The sequence below is a fragment of the Ovis aries genome, chromosome 3 (assembly GCF_016772045.2).
Source record: "Ovis aries strain OAR_USU_Benz2616 breed Rambouillet chromosome 3, ARS-UI_Ramb_v3.0, whole genome shotgun sequence".
In the NCBI taxonomy this organism is placed as follows: domain Eukaryota; kingdom Metazoa; phylum Chordata; class Mammalia; order Artiodactyla; family Bovidae; genus Ovis; species Ovis aries.
Window position 1 is genome coordinate 144934374 of NC_056056.1, and position 20976 is coordinate 144955349.

Sequence of the window (20976 nt, forward strand, 5' to 3'; positions counted from 1 at the left end):
ACCTGTGGAGGAAAGAAACTCTTGTTGTATTAAGAGAACCTGGGAGGTCAGTAAAGGATTTGGGGTTTGTTGTTTTCAGTGTTATGTTATGAAGTCTATCCTGACTAATAAGAACTATTGTATACTTTGTTTTTTAAAGGATTTTTATACTATACCAAAAAACCACAAAATAAAAAAGGGATCAGTTGATGAATATCTTAGAATTCTTTCCAGAATCTCTGCACCCTCAGCCTGGAAGGTTGCCTATTGCCTTGTTCTTCTCTGCTCAGTCTGCAGCTTGTTGAAGGATCACTGGAGATGACTCAAACTCTAGTTTTTAAATCAAACTTGTTCTGCCAAATCCAAGACCCTGAATTTATCCAAATTGTAGAAATATTCTTTGGCCACCCATCCACCAAAATACCTCCCCTTTGGATCAACAGCAGCTTTAATCATTGATTCAGCCCTATCAATTTCTAAAACTGTTCTTACTGCTTCATCATCAGGGGCACCAGGATTTTCAAATATTTTACAACTGTGCCATATTTTTCATACTTTTCCTTGGTTTCAGCTTCCAAATCTTCATCTACCTCTCCTGCACCAACCCATGTTCCTTAGTGTTGTGCTGTGCTTAGTTGCTCAGTCGCCTCCAACTCTTTGTGACCCCATGAACCGCATGCCAGGCTCCTCTGTTCATGGGGATTCTCCAGGCAAGAAAACTGGAGTGGGTTGCCATGCCTTCCTCCATGTTCCTCAGTAGGACCACTTTAGTAGGACACAAGTATTTCAGTTAATCGATTTGAGTCTGACTTCCTGGCTGCATCTTTCTGAGTGGTGTCACCCATGATGATTTCGCCTTCCCGCTTTCTGGTGTTCTCCACCGACAGCGTTGTGCTTAGGCCCTGCTCATCTTCCCAAGAAGCCATACTTCTGCATGATTTTCTATGTTATTGTCACCCCATGTTGGAGAGGAAGGAGTTGCTGGGGCCAGTCGGGGATCTGGGTCTGTCTTGTTGCTCATACACTGGGGGAGAGATAGCAGCTTTGGAAGACTGGGAGCTGAGGCTTGAACCCTCTTCATAAGGAAAGCCTCGGGATAACTCTTTGTCTTTCTCTGCAAGAGAAGCAGGTGGTGCAATGGCAGCTCCGCTCATGCTTCTCTCTCGCTCATAATATTCATGTTCATCAATCTGGATCTCCTAACCTGAAAAACCCACTAGCTTCCTGTCTGGCTTTATGCCTGTTTTCTCTTCCTTCTGTCTTTCCACCTCCCACTGCCTCTGTCGCTCCTCTCTTTGGCCCCTCACTACTTTCTCATAATTGTTAGGAAATGCTGGATCATATTCTTCAGCTGTAGGGATCAAAACTTCTGTAGAAAACCCACTGGGAACAGGATCCTTGAGGCCCGCGGCTGTGTGTGGTGGGGTGTCCTGGATCTGCTGCTCATCTGAAGAGCCATTTCACCTGAAGTCAATGGATGACTGGGGCAAGGACAGTACTTTGTATTGTCCCCTGGCTCTTCGCCTGAGTGAGAGCTGCCTTCTTCATTTGGAGCTGAGACTGCAAAAGTTTGAAGTTTGGGGACTAACCTTCTGTTTTTTGAGTCACTATTCTCCACTCCCACGTCTTTGTATATGGACATCTTCTTAGTTTAATGCCCACTGGACGGGTGGACGCTCCTGGCTGTGGCCGGGCACCTAGGCCCAGGTGCCCTAGACCTGGTAGGCTGGGTGCTCAGGGTCACCCGGTGTACCTTTTATTGTAGAGAATTTGTTGTTGTTGTTGTTGCCACACTGTGTACTGTAACAAAAGACTGTAGATAATTAAATGACCATTGCCAACAGGTAGCTTAGATAAAGTTTAGTATCCTATACCATAGAATGTCAACCAGCCATTTAAAAAAATGTGCTGATATGGAATTCTCTCTCAGATATATTGTTACCAGAAGAAAAGAAGATTCAGAACAGTGTTCACAGTTTCAATTAGTATAAAACAGAGACTCTATCATCTACTAACATTATCTGCATGCACAAATGAACACATGTGGTCTTTTTTATTGTAGTAAAATATACTTAATATAAAATTTAACCATTTAAACTGTACTGTTAGGTAGAATGAAATATAATCACATTCTTGTGCAACTGTCACCATCATCCACCTCCTGAACATTTTGCATCTTCTCAGATGGAAGTTTTATACCTATCGGACACTAATTCTTCATTTCCCTCTTACCCCAGCATCGGGTAATCATCACGCCACTTCCATTGCTATGAGTCTGATTACTCCATGTATCTCATATATGCGGAATTATGCAGTATTTGTTCTTTTGTGATTGGCATATTACTTAGCATCATATCTTCAAGGTTCATCCATGTTGAGCATGTGTTAGATTATCTTTCCTTTTTAAAGCTGAATAATATTCCCATCATATGTATGTATGACATTTTGTTTATCCAATCATCTTTAGTCAATACTTAGATTGCTTCCACCATTTTGCCATTGTGAATAATGCTTCTTTGAACATGAGCATACAAACGTCTGTTCGGATCCCTGTTTTCAGTTTGCTCAGGTGTATACTCAGAAGTGGAACTGCTAGATCATATGGTAATTCTATGTTTACTTTTTAAGGAACCCTTTCTTGTTTCCCATAGCAGTTAAGCTACTTATATTCTCACTAGCAAGGGTTCTGATTTTTCAACATCCTCACCAGCACTTGTTATTTTCTGTTTTTTCTTTTGATGATAGGCCTCCTAATCGGTGTGAAGTGGTATCTTGTGATTTTTATTTGCATTTTTTTGGATTATAAATTGAGACAATTTAAAAGTTATGCATCACTTCATGGGAAATAGATGGGGAAACAGTGGAAACGGTGTCAGACTTCATATTTTTGGGCTCCAAAATCACTGCAGATGGTGATTGCAGCCATGAAATTAAAAGATGCTTACTCCTTGGAAGGAAAGTTATGACCAACCTAGATAGCATATTCAAAAACAGAAACATTACTTTGCTGACTAAGGTCTGTCTAGTCAAGGCTATGGTTTTTCCAGTGGTTATGTATGGATGTGAGAGTTGGACAGTGAAGAAGGCTGAGTGCCAAAGAATTGGTGCGTTTGAACTGTGGTGTTGGAGAAGACTGTGGTGTTGGAGAGTCCCTTGGACTGCAAGGAGATCCAACCAGTCCATTCTGAAAGAGATCAGCCCTGGGATTTCTTTGGAAGGACTGATGCTAAAGCTGAAACTCCAGTACTTTGGCCGCCTCATGCAAAGAGGTGACTGATTGGAAAAGACTCTAATGCTGGGAGGGATTGGGGGCAGGAGGAGAAGGGAACGACTGAGGATGAGATGGCTGGATGGCATCACTGACTTGATGGAAATGAGTCTGAGTGAACTCTGAGAGTTGGTGATGGACAGGGAGGCCTGGCATGCTGCGATTCATGGGGTCGCAAAGAGTCGGATGTGACTGACCGACTGAATTGAACTGAACTGAAAAGTTATGCATGATGATAAGAAGTCTTCCTGAGTATTTTATTAAGCTATAGAGTAATAAAATTTTTGTTGTTCTCTAAATTATTTTTTTGGGAAGATAAACCAGAAAAACTGAACTTGAAAAAATTGCATTTACTCTTAAAAAAGAATCTTTTCAGCTTTACTGAGGCATAATTATAAAAAATTGTATATATTTAAGGTATTCAACATGGTTTCATATAAATATACATTGTGAAATACTCACCACAGTTAAGCTAATTAGTATTTATTATCTCATATAGTTTTTTTTTTTTTTTTTATCCCTCCACCCCTCTTCTGTCTGGTAACCACTGGTTTGTTCTCTGTATCTATGATTCTGTTTCTATTTAGTTATGTTTGTTTAGTTTTGTTTTTAGGATTCCACATATAAGTGAAATCACATGGCATTTGTCTGTCTCTGTCTGACTTATTTTACTTAGTATAATACATTCTAGGTCCATCCATGTTGTTGCAAGTGGCAGGATTTCATTCTTTTCAGCGGCTGAGTAACATTCCATCCTATACCTATATGAACCACACCTTCTTTACCCATTCATCTATCAGTGGACCCTGAGATTGCTCCCATATCATGGCCATCGTAAATAATGCAATGAACATGTGTTTTCATTTTCCTTAAAAAAAAAAAAACTTAGAAATGGGACGGTTGGATCATGTGGTAGTTCTACTTTTCTGTTTTTGAGGAGCGTCTATACTGTTTTCCATAGTGGATATACCAATTTACATTCCCACCAACAGGGCAGGAAGGTTCCCTTTTCCAAGGCAATATACAGAGTCAGTGCAAGTCCTTATCAAAATGCCAATGGCATTTTCACAGCTTAGAACAAATAATTTTAAATTTTGTATGGAAACACAAAATACCCTGAACACTGTAATCAATCTTTAGAAAGAAGTATGAGATAGGAAGTATCGAACTCCCTGATTTCAAACTAAACTGCAAAGCTAGAGTAATCAAAATAGTCTAGTACTGGCACAAATGCAGACACACAGATCAAAGGTACAGAAAAGAGCGCAGAAATAAACCCACATTTATATGATCAATTAATCTATGACAAAGGAGCCAAGAATATACAGTGGGGAAAAGACGGCCTCTTCATAAATGATGTTGGGAAAACTGAACTGCATGCAAAAAAAAATCAAATTGGCTACTTTCTTGCATCATGTACACAAATAAATTCAAAATAGCTTAGAGACTTAAATATAAGACCTGAAGCCATGAAACTCCCAGAATAAAACCCAGGCAATAAGGTCTTTAACACTGGTCTTAGCAATATTTTTTGGATATGTCTCCTCAAACAGAGGAAACAAAGACAAAAATAAACAAATGGGACTACATCAAACTAACAAGCTTTTGCACAGTGAAAGAAGCCACCAACAAATGAAAACTTTAGATGAGAGAAAATATTTGCAAATAATATATTTGATAAGAGATCGATACCCAAAATGCACAAAGAACTCATATAACTCAGGATCAAAAGACCAAATAACCCAACTAAACAATGGTCAGAGGATGTGACTAAGACATTTTTCCAAAGAAGACATGCAGATGGCCAAAAGGCACACATAAAAAATGCTCACCATCACTAAATATAAAGGAAATGTAAATCAAAATCACAGAGATATCACCTCACTCCTGTCAAATTAGCTATCATCAGAAAGATAACAAATTACCTTTTCTTCTTCACCTTCTTCAGATGCAGAATAATGGCTGCTGTTTAAACAATTTTTTTTTTTGCAATTTTGACCTGTGAAGTTTTTCACATTTTTCTTAACATTTGCTGCTGCTGCTGCTGCATTGCTTCCATCGTGTCCAACTCTTTGCAACCCCATAGATGGCAGCCCACCAGGCTCCGCCATCCCTGGGATTCTCCAGGCAAGAACACTGGAGTGGGTTGCCATTTCCTTCTCCAGTGCATGAAAGTGAAAAGGGAAAGTGAAGTTGCTCAGTTGTGGCCGACTCTTAGTGACCCCATGGACTGCAGCCCACCAGGCTCCTCTGTCCATGGGATTTTCCAGGCAAGAGTACTGGAGTGGGTTGCCATTAACATTTGGATGGTACCATTATGTAGTGGTTAAAAATATAACTTGACTAGTGTCAGGCTATCTGAGTTCAAAGTCTGGCTCTGCTACTTACTAGCTGTGTGACTTTGGACAAGTTACATAACCTCTCTATGCTTCAGTTTACTCTTCTATAAAATAGGAATAACACCCTGCTTATTTAACTTCTATGCCGAGTACATCATGAGAAACGCTGGGCTGGAAGAAACACAAGCTGGAATCAAGATTGCCGGGAGAAATATCAATAAACTCAGGTATGCAGATGACACCACCCTTATGGCAGAAAGTGAAGAGGAACTAAAAGCCTCTTGATGAAAGTGAAAGAGGAGAGTGAAAAAGTTGGCTTCAAGCTCAACTTTCAGAAAACGAAGATCATAGCGTCTGGTCCTTTCACTTCATGGGAAATAGATGGGGAAACAGTGGAAACAGTGTCAGACTTTATTTTTGTGGGCTCTAAAATCACTGCAGATAGTGACTGCAGCCATGAAATTAAAAGATGCTTACTCCTTGAAAGAAAAGTTATGACCAACCTAGATAGCATATTCAAAAGCAGAGACATTACTTTGCCAACAAAGGTCCGTCTAGTTAAGGGTATGATTTTTCCAGTGATCACGTATGGATGTGAGAGTTGGGCTGTGAAGAAAGCTGAATGCCGAAAAATTGATGCTTTTGAACTGTGGTGTTGGAGAAGACTCTTGAGAGTCCCTTGGACTGCAAGGAGATCCAACCACTCCATTCTAAAGGAGATCAGCCCTGGGTGTTCACTGGAAGGACGGATGTTAAAGCTGAAACTTCAATACTTTGGCCACCTCATGAGGAGTTGACTCATTGGAAAAGACCCTGATGCTGGGAGGGATTGAGGGCAGGAGGAGAAGGGGATGACAGAGGATGAGATGGCTGGATGGCATCACTGACTCGATGGATATGAGTTTGAGTGAACTCTGGGAGTTGGTGATGGACAGGGAGGCCTGGTGCGCTGTGATTCATGGGGTCGCAAAGAGTCAGACACCACTGAGTGACTGAACTGAACTGAATTGGCACCTAACTCAGAGAAATATTATGAACATTAAAAAAATAAATACATGTAAATCACTTGGAACAATTCTTGGGACGTAGTAAATATTGAATGTATTAGTCATTATTACAGTTAAGATTAAATATGAATCATTTGGTACTAGTGCAGCATATATTTACATGTATTTGGAAAAAATATTGAGACTGTTATTTAGATCTCAAGCGAAGAATTAAAATAGTTTATTCATTATGGCCTCTGAAGAAGAGTCTATGGCTTCAAATGAAAGGATTTATCTGGTATGTGTTAGTCAATAAAAAGTAGCTGAAAGTCACCTTTAGTACTTCTCTTAAAAGTAACTAATCTTTTGATACCATGGGGCCTTGAATCAATGGTTGCAGATCAATATTTTCTATATACAATTATTGTTTCTTTTCACCTTCTACACGATGGGCTGAAAATCAGCACACTGTAGACTGAGAAAATCAATGGGAGACATTTGTGATTTAGAGAACACTGGATAGGAGATGTATGTCCTTTTGGAAAACACATACAAAGGAAATTATGTAAGCGCTTTCTCAGAGGAATCCTAGGTAATTACTGGGTGAATTTGTGATCCAACAGGTTTCTCCTCAATTACACCTAGAGAACACATCAATTCATTTACCTTGTGGTAAACAATCTACCTCAGGCATCCAAATAAAGACACCAAGATTGTCCCTTTTAGAGTAATTGGCTCTGGTGGGCCCAAACTCAGGATTTACAAATGGTTTCTCATTTCTGGCCTATTTGGTCTTGATTTTTAGGGGCAATTACTATTTACTGCTTTGAAGGGAATCTTATTTTCAGCAGTCTCAAGGAAACACGTTTGAATGGTTTTGAGCTTTCTGTGTTAGTGGAACCAGATGAATTGCTATCAAAAGCTAATCCGTGTTGTGAATTGTCTCTTTTTAACAACATGTACTCCCTCTGGGGCAATTAAAATAGCTGTACCATGGTTTTAAAGTCAGGACCTCAAGAGTGTTGGTTGGCTCTTGTACTGGGAGTTAGCTGTGCAATAGCTTTCAAGAAATAAACACATTTCTGTGGTTTGGATGGGGAATAGACTTTAGTGTTGTACTCTGAATCTCCACATACTGTTTACTGGAGGCAGTCTGTGGTGGGATAGACATGCTGTGAGTTTTTCTCACGTGGATGACCACTTCTTTCAAACAGGAAAAAGGCTGAGAGGAAGAATTTGTATTTTTATTTTATGAATCTACTAGAATGTTCACAATGGGTTGATTATATTATTATTTGCAAAATAGATTCACACAATTAAGATAGAAAATTTATCCTTCATCGTGTTATTATCAGCTAGCATCTAAGCTAGTTCAAGCTCTGCCACATTCTAGTCAAGATATTGGGCAACACATTCATTTAGTCATTTTTGTGCAAATACACCACATGTCAAGGGGCAACTAGGTTCTGGGGATATAGGAGGGAACAAAAGCAAATCTATTCCCTTATGAATCTTATCATCTAACTGGGCAAAGTGGTTTGTTCTAGTCTTGTCATAACAACATACCATGGACTGGGTGGTTTCAACAACAGAAACTTATGTTTTCACAGTTCTGGAAGCTAGAAGTTCAAAATCAAGGTGTGGGCAGAGTCAGTTCCTGGCAAAGCCCTCTTTCTGACTTGCAGATGATTGCCTTCTAGCTATGTCCTCACAGGGCAGAAAAAGAGGAGGCAAGCTCTCAGCTGTCTCTTCTTATAAGAGATTTAATCTTATAAGAGAGTGAGACCTCACTCTCATGACCTCATCTAACCCTGATTACCTCTCAAAGGATCTGTCTCCAAACACTGTTACTTTGGGGGTCAGGGCTTCAACATAGGAATCTTAGACACAGTGCAGTTCACAGTAGCAAAATAGAATACCACATTAATACATAATAGTCTGATGGGGATGTACACCAAGGGCAGAGCTGGTGGGGTTGGTGCTTTATATAAGGTGGTCAGGATGAACCTGTGTGATAAAAAACTCTTGACTACTCTGAGTGAAATGGAGGCATTGCAGAATTCTGAGCAGAGAAGTGATGCGATCTAATGCATGTTGTGTGCTTTAGTGCAGCCCTCTGCCTATTTTACTGGGAATAGATTTGGGATGGAATAGGAAACAAGTGCAGTAATCTAGATGGGTGCTTACACAGGGTTACAGAGGTGGAGGTGATGAGATGTGGACAGATTCTTCTTGAGCATAGAGCTGATAGGATTTGGTGTGCATGGACTTTGGCATGAGGGAAAATACAAAATGACTGTTGATATAAGCAACTGAAAAAATAGAGTTGTTATTTATTGGGAAGTGGGAGGCTGACAGATAACTTTTCTTGGGGGGTAATCAAGAGTTTGGTTTGGCCTGCTAGACATGTAAGCAGAGAAGAGGGCACTGGGGTACATGAATTATGAGTTTTGGTGCATCTGAACTGGAGATGCATATTTGGGAGTCATCAGTACACAGATATCATTTAAAGTTAAAAGATTGGATGAGATGAGCAAGGAGATCCCAGGACAGATCTCTGGGAAATGAAGAGGAAGTATCAAAAAGGACCGAGAAAGATAAACTAGGTAAAAGGTGAGCCAAAAGAAAGTGCTATTTCAGAAATCAGGGGAAGAAAGTATTTTGAAAAGAAGAAAATAGCCAACTGTGTCTAAAAGTTTTAGTAGAGGAAAAAGTGAAGTTCTATATAACAGGTTGTCCATTCCCAACTCTGCACCATGTAAAGCTAGAACTGCATTTCTCCGAATCCCTTTCCCTGTAAGGAGAGAGCTGGGCAAGAGAGAAACTTTTATAAAGATTTCAAATGTGAAAGCAAGAGCCATTATTCACATGAAGTCAGGGGGCGACACAGGATGGCTCAGCAGGTTACTCTAGAGCTCCCCCTGCTGGTTCTGATGGCCACAAGCCCTCAGGCTTTCCCCTGTGTGTAGCTCTGCCACCTCTCTTCCATTGCTTTAGTTTGTCAAGGTTGTTAGTCGCTCTTTTTCTTCTTTTTCAGCTGCAGACTTTAATTGCTATGAAAAACTCCTTATTTCTTAAAACTTGTAGTGGCTCTGTTTTCTGACCAAACCCAGACTGATAAATCCTGCTTGGATCTTTATGGAGTCACTTCAAATATGTTAGCTACTTCTTGGGACTAATTAAAAAGGCAGTGCGGCCCCTGAAGGGCTTTTGTAAATTCTTCTTTTATGTTGCTCCCAGAAATTCTGAAATGGGTCAAGGAAGAGCATTAATTAAGTAAACCTGAAGGCTACATACACAATAATTTCTGTTAGAGGAAGAGGTCTCCCTGCCCTGGAGAATTCACTCATTTCCCTTGACTCTTCTGTGCTGGACCTGCCAGCAACATGCCCTGAATTTGATCTGATCATATCCTCACTGTCAAGTAAATGCCTGAAAAGTTTAGGTTCCTCTTCTCATAAATATCATATATATTTTTTTCTATTAGAAAGTTAAAACACACTTGACTATTAAATCTCCTTTGTGCTGTTCAAACAAAGTGCAGAAAGTGAATTTTCCTTCCTCTCATCAGCATGATAAATCACAAAGTCCCACTATGATATTGTGATTTATAAGAAATGTATATTTTATCATTCAGATAAATATATTTTTCATACATATTTGATCTTCATCCACAGCCTCCCAAACCCTTGGGATTTCCTAAGTATTGAGAGTGATTAAAGTATCTTTCGTTATGTGAATGAAGTGACCTCTGGCAGTACCTGAGAATGGAGGCTATTTGCAATGGGATCTTCCCCACCCAGGGATTGAACTGAACTCATGTTCCCTGTATCTCCTGCACTGGCAGGCAGATTCTTTACCACTATGCCACCTGGGAAGCCCTAGTCCCTTACCAAGTGACATATTGTTTTAAAATATTTTCCTATTAAATACAATACTAGAATGAATGATCTTTGTATCATTTGGAAAGACAATACATTTATTTTGCATTTCAAACAGAAGGATTTCAACATAGAACACTGGTTAGAAAGGTCTTAGAAAGATTGGAATAGCAAAAGTTGGAAGATTTAGAGGACTCTGGAAAAAACGGAAGACAGTGTGACGATCTGAGATCAGCAGGCACCTGAATAGCCCTGGAGTTGAGACCCACACCAGCAGCTGATCTGTTGGAGACTGCTGCTGACCAGTTGCTGCTGAATCTGTGCACCTAGGTCAGCACTGAAATGGCTGAAAAGAGGCTTCTCAGGATACTAAGCTCGGAATTCTGCTGCCATGACAGTATCTGCCAGCCACCAGGAGTAACTACCACGTTGCCAGAGCCAGAAGTAGAAAGTTGGCTTTTTTTTTTCCTCTGACCTTCTCAGTACCTTCCAGAGTCTCTTACTGACAGAACCAAATGGGAAGCCAGCTAAAAAGGAAGGCTGGAGAATGCAGCTTGCACACTGCCAGTCTCAGGAAGCAGAACATATTGTAGAAGGTGGGTGAGGGGCTGAGAATACCCAGCGCAGTCTACGCCTTAGAATCCTCAGCCCTCACAAAGATCCTTCTACCCAAATTGTACCTTTTGTGCATAAATTTATAGGACAAATTTGTCAAGTGGAATTGTCCAGCCAATGGGAAACACACTTTGAAAATCTGAAAGATAGAACCAAACTACTCTCCTTAGAGGAGTATTTGAGAGTACTTATTTTTCCATGCCCATACCAAATCCATGTACTTCCCCATTTGGGAGAACTGGGCAATCTCTAAATCCATATCAATCATACACCAAAGCCTTTGTTCTCAGGAAATACCATGCTTGTCACCCATAAGAAAATCATTCTTAAAAATGCCTGAAATCCACCTAATTCGAGACTTGTGGTTAATAGTGTGAAAATAAATACACACTTGGAAGGGTTAAGGCTATCCATCATTCATTCACATAGTCCTTTCAATTAGTTCAACAGCTCGCTATCTTAAATGGAGGTGAGAAGCCTGCAAAGATATTCATAGACATGGCTAAAAGGCTTTACAACCAATATGGGAAGGGAGTTCCCACCCCAGCAAGCAGCTCTCTGACAGCAGCTGAGTGTCCTACAATTCAGTTTGATTCTGACACTATCGTCTGGGAGGCAGAGTCAGATCCAACAGAGGAAGGGCTTAGTTTTATAAGACGGCACTCTCTCCACCCCCACCCCCCACCCCCCCGCCTCCTCTTCTCTTACCAATTCCCCTTTGGATGCCAGTGGCAACTCTGGATTGTCACCTGTGCTTCTGACAGACTAGCTACAGATCCAAGGTTCAATGAGGTCATCCCCCGCTTGGAGTCAACTTATTTGCTGGAGTGGCCCTCCGAATTCAGAGAACATTTCACTTACTAGATATGGAAGAGATCCATAGGTTGAGGTGTGGGGAAATGTCTTGGATCTTCCATGCCCGCTCCAGGAGTGCTACTCTTCCCAATAACTATGTGTACACCAATGCCAAAGCTCTCCAAATCCTGTCTCTTCTGTTTTTTTATTTTAATGGAGGCTTTATTACAATGCATAAGCATGATTGATTGAATTTAATCTCTAGCTCCTCCCCCTTCCTGAAGGTCTCATAGTGGGACTGAAAGTTCCAACTCTCTGATCACCTGGCTTGTTCTCTTGGCAACCAGTCTGCATCCTTATGTGGGGTCCTGTGCTGTGCTGCACTAAATCGCTCAGTTGGGTCCTCCTCTTTGCGACCCTGAACTGTAGCCCAGCAGGCCCCTCTCTACATGGGATTCTCCTGGCAAGAATACTGGAGTGGGTTGCCATGCTGTTTTCCAGGGGATCTTCCCAACCCAGGGACTGAATCTGTGCCTCTAAAGTCTCCTGGCAGGCAGGCTCCTTATCACTAGCACCACCTAGGAAGCTCTAGGTGGGGTCCAAAAGACACCTAACTAACACAAAAGACACCTTAATCCCCCCCACCTCTTAGGAAATCACAAGGTTTTTAGAAGCTCTAAAGTGCCAGAAATGGGAATGAAGAGCAATATATTATCTTATTATAAATCACAATTTCGCATTTGTCTAGGACTGATTCTGCAGTGACTGGAAGTGGGGAGTAATTCTTTAGAGCTGAGTGAGAGGCTGGATGTCATCTAATCAAAAGCTTTATTGTGCCGATGAAGAAAGAGGCCTGGAGAGGTGAAATCACTGGTGAACAGAAGCATAGTTGGAGCCAAAGGAGGCTGGGGAGGACTGGACTCCATGTAGATGGATGAAGCATGTCACATGTTTAGGGAACCAACACATATTTTCTTGTGGAAGATGAAATATTTAACAAAAATATTTATTATTCATTGTGAGAAAAATAAAGACTGTTGGATTTAGTTTATGACTTGGTATTGTTTTAATTTTTAATTACATATTGGTGAAGGAGTAGCATTCACTATTTATGGTCTCTGTAGGTCCTATTTCAGTCTGAAATATAGGTCTCTTGGGTCCTAGTTCCTTGTTCCTCCACCATGTTCCTCCTCAACGTGCTGTCTCTGAGCATCCCTAGAAATGATGATCTACCAGAAAAAAATGACATTTCTAGTACTTCTGTATTTATTTTGATTTTAAGTGAAATGAGCAATGAAATCCATGCTTCATCTATAATTTATTTAAAACAGTTTCAGAATTCTAAATATTCAGTTGGATTAAAAACATCATATATTTCAAATATGAAATTATAAACCTAGAAACCCTCAAGTAACATATACATTTGTGAAAATAAATAGGCATTAAACAGTATAAATTATTAAAAGATGAAATATATAAAATAATGCCTTATTTAAATGGGCTTTATAGAAAAGGAAGAAAATTAAATTAGTCACAAAATAGAAAATCAAATATCTAGTGTAATATATAGTTCTTTTAAGAAATACCAGCTTAAAAGAAATGAGGTCAACAGTATCATTATTCAGTCGCAAGTCTTTTTATACAAATTTCTCCAGCTGCTGCGGCTGCTCTTTCATGATTTTGTACATGTCAGAAGTGGAGAAGCAAGCTGGAAGCTAAACCCAGACATTTACTTCTTTTGACTCTTTTATCTTCAAATAATCCCATCTCTTTGAGCAGTACTTTTTGAAAATTCTTGAGAGTGACAATCTTTTTGTTATGGTAAGCTGCAATATTTTGTTTGGAAGAAAGCATTTCAGGCTTGTCTTTGTCTTTCTTAGTGTCTTGGAGACTGAGGTGGAGGGATCTTTATCCGTTTCAGAACTGACAGATTCATATTTCTCTTGTTTAGAAAATCTTTGAATTGGAAGAAGACTAACCCTTTCTGTGGAAACTTTGCAACTGCGCGTTTGCTTGCTTATCACACCCTATTGGGTATGGTCTTCCCCAGGTTTTAAAAACAAGCACATATTTGTCTTGTGGCACAAACTGAGCAACTGAGTTGCTGATTTTTGAATACATAAAAGATTCAGATTTCATATTTTTTCAAATATTGGAACAACAATATCATCCAGAGCTAAATGTGCATTTTAGTACTTAAAAATAACATAATAATAATAATAGATACTGGAAATGGTGCCTCAATGCCACTTTTTGATCCTTTTCCTGCCCCTTTTTAGCTTTCTGTTTCCTGGTCTTGTGATTCCGGTTTGTATAATCATGTGTTAATGTCAAGTGTGTGATAAACTACACAGACTTGTGAGTTGGCTTGAGAACTTACCCACGTTTTTAGTTCTTTGAGGAGGTACTTTCTTACCTTCAACCAACTGCCATAAAAATGGACTTTTGCAACATAATATGTCTATTACCTAGTTTAATATGCAGTTCTTATCTATATTATAACAAAAAGGTTTGACAGAAAGTTAGTAAACAAGAATGAGAAAACTAAGTTGCAACACCCAAATTGATAGCCCTCACTGGAAGCTTATTTGAGTGGGCGTATTCTGCTAAGTGATGGTGCTATTTGATAAAACTCATGAAGCCAGCCAGGCACATTGCATAAACATGGCCTTGGCTGTGAACAAACTGCACGTGCAAGGAATGATATTCCCTAGTCACACCCATGTTGGTGTACCTTTTCTTGAGTTTCCTGTTTCTTAAGTGATGTGTGAAATTGCTTTATTTATGGTAAAAAATAGTCAACTAGCAGCAGTTTCTTATGGCTCACTCTATAATTTGTTTCATGAATACGATTTTTAGCATCTCGTTCTCTCCCAGTATTTTGGGTAATATTTATAAGAAAAATAAGCATTGTTTATCTCTTACTGTCACTCCCATCTCAAGTTATAGGAATAGAAATTTAATTAATAAAAGTCAACATCTGGAATTAGATGTTGGCAGGAGGTGTCAAAAGAGGCTGCCTTTGTGTGGAGGTTTCTGCTGTGTTCCCAATCTAGAATTTTACGGCTGGCTATACATTATGTAAGGGTCTCAGGACATTTGTGGCTGTCCTTGACATCCTGTTTACCATTTTCCCCAGTCATATTACGCAAGCCCCAAATCATCCAAGCTAGAGACCAATGTCTAGTCCTATCTGGGGCATATTTCAGCTGGAGAAGGAAAGGGTAACCCACTCCAGTATTCTTGCCTAGAGAATCCCATGGACAGAGGAGCCTGGCGGGCTACAGTCCGCGGGGTCGCGAGAGTCATACACGACTTAGTGACTACACCACCACCACCACCGCCACTGGGGCATATTCATCTATAGTTGAAAAAAAATCCCATGTACCACTCACTGTTAGGTCTGAAAATCGGCTTCATTAAAAGAGAATTACATTCTGAGTCCAATAAGAAAAGATCAGCAAACTCGGTACAAAATTTCACATGGAACTCTGCTCAATGTTATGTGGCAGCCTGGATGGAAGGAATTGGGGGAGAATGGATGCAAATATATGTACGGCTAAGTCCCTTAGCTATTCACCTGAAATTATCCCAATATTGTTAATCGGCTATACTCCAGTACAAAATTAAAAAGTTAAAAAAATTTCAGCTATTTTAAGGAAGGAATAATAGTTTTGAATCATTCTTTTAATTCTAATATGTTCTTTTCAAAATATTTATCTTAGTAACTCAAAAGGTGCTGTTTTATAACATTGTTTGAATACATTTTTCCCTCAGCAATATTTCCCTTTGTGTGTGGCATTCACTTTGTAGTATTTAAAATAAAGGCAAGAACTGTAATTAAGCTCTGATGCTTTATTTAAAAATGTATGCTGTGGTTCTATGACATGCATAAACTAGGTTTTAAACTTCAAATCTCATTTTTGTCCGAGACCCTTATCTAGAGTATCAAACAAAAATGAAATGATAGTGAATAATAAAAAATTCAGCGACAAATAAATGTCATGTATTCGTTTATCTTAGAGAAAATTTCTTCCCAGAACGTAGTCACAGTGCCATTAGAAGAAACGCTTTCAGGACACAGCAGTCATTTCTTCCCAGTGTCAGCTCTTCGCCCAAACAGACAGCAGATGGCGCTGCGCTTCCCCTTTTGCCTGCCTTTAGGGATGGGACCAGAACCCAATTTTGGCAGAGCTGAGCTAAAGATCGTAAACATATTCAGATTGGGTGAACAAATGAAACTACGCATTTAGCATCATAATTCACCTCACTTTATACTGATCTGTGCTCTCAAGGACATCGTTTTCGTTATCTTTGATCTAGGGGGCTTAATGCATTGCATTAACAGGGCTCATTACCGCTAAGAGAACTGGCTGCTTGTCAGGAAAAAGGACCCGATTGTTGAGGTGGGAGATTGAAAGTCTGTTCTCAGCAACACCCAACGAACACCAAGAAAAGGATGCTGTCTTCTTCCTTGTCACCAATTTGCATTTGTTAAGGGTCCCTTGGTGCTTGGTGGTGAGCTGCCAAGTTGTGACTTGTAACTTTGAGAAGTTTGTGGTTAAGGTGGTGACCCATAGACATTTAGTCAAAATGATTTTCTGCCCGTTGATACTAAACAACCAGCTTCGTTTTGCAGTGTTCCAGCATTACTGTGCGGCTGCCACTGCTGCTGCTGCTAAGTCGCTTCAGTTGTGTCTGCTCTGTGTGACCCCATAGATGGCAGCCCACCAGGCTCCCGTATCCCTGGGATTCTCCAGGCAAGAACACTGGAGTGGGTTGCCATTTCCTTCTCCAGTGCATGAAAGTGAAAAGTGAAAATGAAGACGTTCAGTTGTATCTGACTCTTAGCGACCCCATGGACTGCAGCCCACCAGGCTCCTCGGTCCATGGGATTCTCCAGGCAAGAGTACTGGAGTGGGGTGCCACTGCCTTCTCCGATTACTGTGATAAGTGCAGCTAACGCTCATCAGCAATCTCTCCTCTCTTTAGTCTTTTGGTCTATGTCTATTTCTTTTTCTGGGTCTGTTTCTTTAGTTAAATTTCACTTATTGACCTTGGCAAACAAGTATGATTAGCTGTGTTTCCTTAAATAATTGAATGAAAATGCTTTTTGTGGGAAAATGATAACAGTTCAGTACCATAATCATGTAATTTTCAGCTAGGTAATATCTTAAGAGATTATTTCACCTAACTGGCTAAATAATATGGTGAGAAAGGGATGCTTAGACGTGTACAAGGTTTCTCTCAAGTGCCTCTAGACTCAGAGTGAGAACTTTGACCCATGGTTCTTAAGCAGTCTAACAAGCCACTTTACATTATGCTCTATTGCGTTTTAAAACAGGTTCAGATCAGAAACGTCAAAGTTAATTTCCGTCGCTGACACACTGATCATGGATGGGTTTTGGCAGGTCACATTCATCACACACAGCCTACATGCGAAGGCTTCTCCTGTTTCCTGGCCACAGCCAGTGGGCAGTTCTTTGCTCCTGTTCCCTTTGCGAGTGCCTAGGCTGCTGAGAGCCCCCTTGTATTGGCGTTTGTCAGTGGTCTTCTATAGGCTATCAGGTTGTTGGGAACAGGCTTTTCATCTCACTTCTGTTTGTCTCATTCCCTGTGATTTGCGTAGTGCCTGACACCTCTTAAGGATTCAAATAGCCTGGTTGAGTAAAGAATGAAATTTTTGTGGAGACTACCTTGAAAATGGCAAACTCGAGGGCTATGAGAAAACCTCCTCGGGCTCTGAACATAGAGACATGCTGGATTTGATGTAAGAGAAATCCTTAACTATAGCTGAGCCTGAAATCAAGAAAGAAAAATCCTCAAATACTAAAAATAAGCAAAGCCAAAAGTCTGCAAAGAGAGCAGAACAGGACGTGTAAGAGATATATTCAACTAGATGAATATTTAGTGAGTTTATATGCATAGACTCTTTGATGACAAGGAATGCTTAAACTGAGCTACTTTTTATACGATGAGGAAAGGCCCTGGCACCTGGGTGCAAGACTTGCTTAATGATTGTGTGCCTTCCCTTTCTTTTGTGTGTCTCCAAAGAGCCATACTAGCTGTTTCAATGTCACACACTTGGGATAGTCATTGGACATGACTTAGAGACTGACAATATGACAAATATGACATTCTGGAAAAGATGGAAGTATAGAGACAGTAAACAGATCAGTGGTTGTCAAGGAATACAGGTGAAGGGTAGATGAGAAGGCGGAGTACAGAGAATTTTTAGGGTAGTAAAAATACTCTGCAGGGTACCATAATGGTGAATACATGTCATTATACATTTGTCCCAAGAATGCATAGCACCTTATGGTAACTATGGGCTTTGGGTGATTATGACGTGTCCATGTGGTTTCTTCCATTGTAACAAATGTGCCACCCTGCTGAAGGATGTAGATCAGCAGGGAGGCAATGTGTAGGGGTGGGTGTGTATGTGAAATCTTTATACCTTCCTGGTTAATTTTGCTGTGAACTTTAAACTGCTTTAAAAAATTCCCTTAATTTAAAAAAAATAGTCAACGTGAACATGACTGTGCAACCTCATTTCCTACAGTGAGCGAGAAACTTATTTATCGTTATTATTGGGGCTTCTTCCAACTCCTTTGCATTGTGTGAGGACCCAGGAGGCTTGGGGGTGCCTAGCTTTCTGGGAAGGACCATGCAGAATCAGGCCAGTGTGCTCACAGCTGGCGATTGCCCTGTCCAAGCTGTGTGCCTTGGAGGCAGGCAGCTCTGAGGCTTCTGGACCAGGCCCGGGCACAAGCACCTTGCTCATGTCTGAGTGCTACACTCCGAGAGGCCTGATCTGCCTGAGTCTTAACCACTTGATCCCCTCTTTCCCTGTAGAACAAATGCAGAGAGAAAAAACACAGTGGATGATCATAAAATATTATCTCACCCCACCACAAGTTGAGGGTAAGCTCATCTCTTCTATCTCCACCTGTCTCTGGGATGTTGACAAGATTGGATGAGGTGGGGTCTGTGAAAGCACTTTCACAACAGTACGATGCTGAACAGTGGAGGAGCTGCAGCTCTGGGGAAGGTGCCATGAGGGGCCAGATACTGTCCCACTGGGGTTTTCCTCCAATACCTAACACATGGTTGTTTTCTTGGGTTGAACACGAGGAGAACTAGTCAGGTTCATCTGTACTTAGGAGTTTGTTGTCCCCAGATACAAACCGTCAAGTCTTAGAATCATGTTCAGTAAGATGAGATGCTCCATGAAAGCGTCTGAGGACCGAGATGAACTGAGTGAACAGCTTGGTCCTACCTTCAATCATTTGCTTCTTCCACTGTGTGTTCGCATTGAAAGAATGGGTCAGAGATGTTGCCTGCACTTCATAAGTGGTTTCTCCCTGGTTTTTCCTTCTAGCTGTATCTTTCTCTCTTCTTCTTCCTTTTTTTTTTTTTTTTCCTATTTAAGTTCAAGTTTAATCTGATTATGATGTGACTGACTATTAAAGAGAATCACAAGATTTGAAATTACGAGCCATGGGTTCAGTCTGCAGGCCGGCTGTATGTGTGTGATCGTGGCAAATCATTTTCTCTGTGTCATTTTGGCTAACAATGAGGTTAAAAGTCAGAAAAGATAAGAAATGAGGTCATGGAAGTACACTGTGAACGTAACATGCTTGATAGAAATTAGTTATTGTGATTCTTAGTGATTCTTAGTATTATTTTGGACTTGTCTTTGATAGCCTGTGACCACTGTTCAACCAGCAGTTTGTTAGATTGTCTTTTGTCCTTTATCCAAGAATGTTATGATTATAAAAAACAAGCCAGCTCTGAAGTCCATGGAAAGGCTTTTCCTGAAGTGAAAGTACGTATTTTGAGTTCCTTATAGAGACTGGGGACCCTGCTAGTAAAGGGGTTCAGAGGCCTCTTTAAAACTCTCCCAGGAGCTAGACCTCCCTGGGCTGTCTCCCACTGAGGAAGAGCGGCTTCGACAGTGGTCCAGGGCCAAAGGATTTCCCAGGAATGCAGCTGGGCTGCAAGGCTCCAGGGCAGGCCTTTCTGAGTGGACGTGGGGCCAGAAGTTTACATGCTTGGAAGTTCTCCTCTGCGTGAGTGGTTTCTTCTCCCTGTTAGCCCAGGAGGCTGGTGTCACGTGACAGGCTTGAGCCACTTCCAATTTGCTGAAGGTGACTTGGAGGGACTCCTGCCCTCTGTTGTGTAGGGGCTGGATAACCACAGAATTTATCCTCCCTACCTGGGTGTGTGGGCTTCCCTTGTGGCTCAGCTGGTAAAGAATCTGCCTGCAATGCAGGAGACCTGGGTTCAACCCCTGGGTTGGGAAGATCCCCTGGAGAAGGGAATGGCTACCCACTCCAATATTCTGGCCTGGAGAATTCCATGGACCTGGGTGTGTAGGGAGGGCATCTTATAATAACTATACTGCTGCTGCTGCTGCTAAGTCACTTCAGTCGTGTCCGACTCTGTGTGACCCCACAGACGGTAGCCCACAAGGCTCCACTGTCCCTGGGATTCTTCAGGCAAGAACACTGGAGTGGGTTGCCATTTCCTTCTCCAATGCAGGAAAGTGAAAAGTGAAAGTCAAGTCACTCAGCCGTGTCCGTCTTTAGCGACCCCATGGACTGCAGCCTACCAGGCTCCTCCGCCCATGGGATTTTCCAGGCAAGAGTACTGGAGTGGGGTGCCATTGCCTTCTCTGAATAACTATACTAATCTTATACTAATAATTTTGTCAAGATGATCTAGCAGTAAGGCTTAGGGAAGGCTTTTCTCTTCTTCAGCATCCCTTTTCTGAATGTCTTCTTTCCACAGTGTGGTGAAACTTCAAGACCCGAGATCAGAGGGTGGACCATGAACGTCTCCCAGCTTCAGCTTTTGGTCCAAGCACACCAGGGTTAGGCTTGCACATAAGGCTCATGGCCAGGACTGAGAGTGACCAGCAGTGGACATGTAACTGGCCTTGACTTCTGTCTACCTCAGGGGCCCATCTGGAGCTAGAGGCTGGCCTATGGTCGGATGGGCATCAGACATCCCCGTTACCATTCCATGTATTACAAACTTTCCTGGGGACACAAAATGAACAATAATCATAAGAGCTAATGACACTGCTCTCATGGCAGAAAGTGAAGAGG

General features: G+C 41.1%; 1 pseudogene; it reads right to left on the minus strand.

Moving 5' to 3' along the window:
- Nucleotides 1-321: 321 nt before the first annotated feature.
- LOC101117234 (splicing factor 45-like) lies at nucleotides 322-1621 on the minus strand (annotated as a pseudogene).
- Between the last annotated feature and the right edge of the window lie 19355 nt (nucleotides 1622-20976).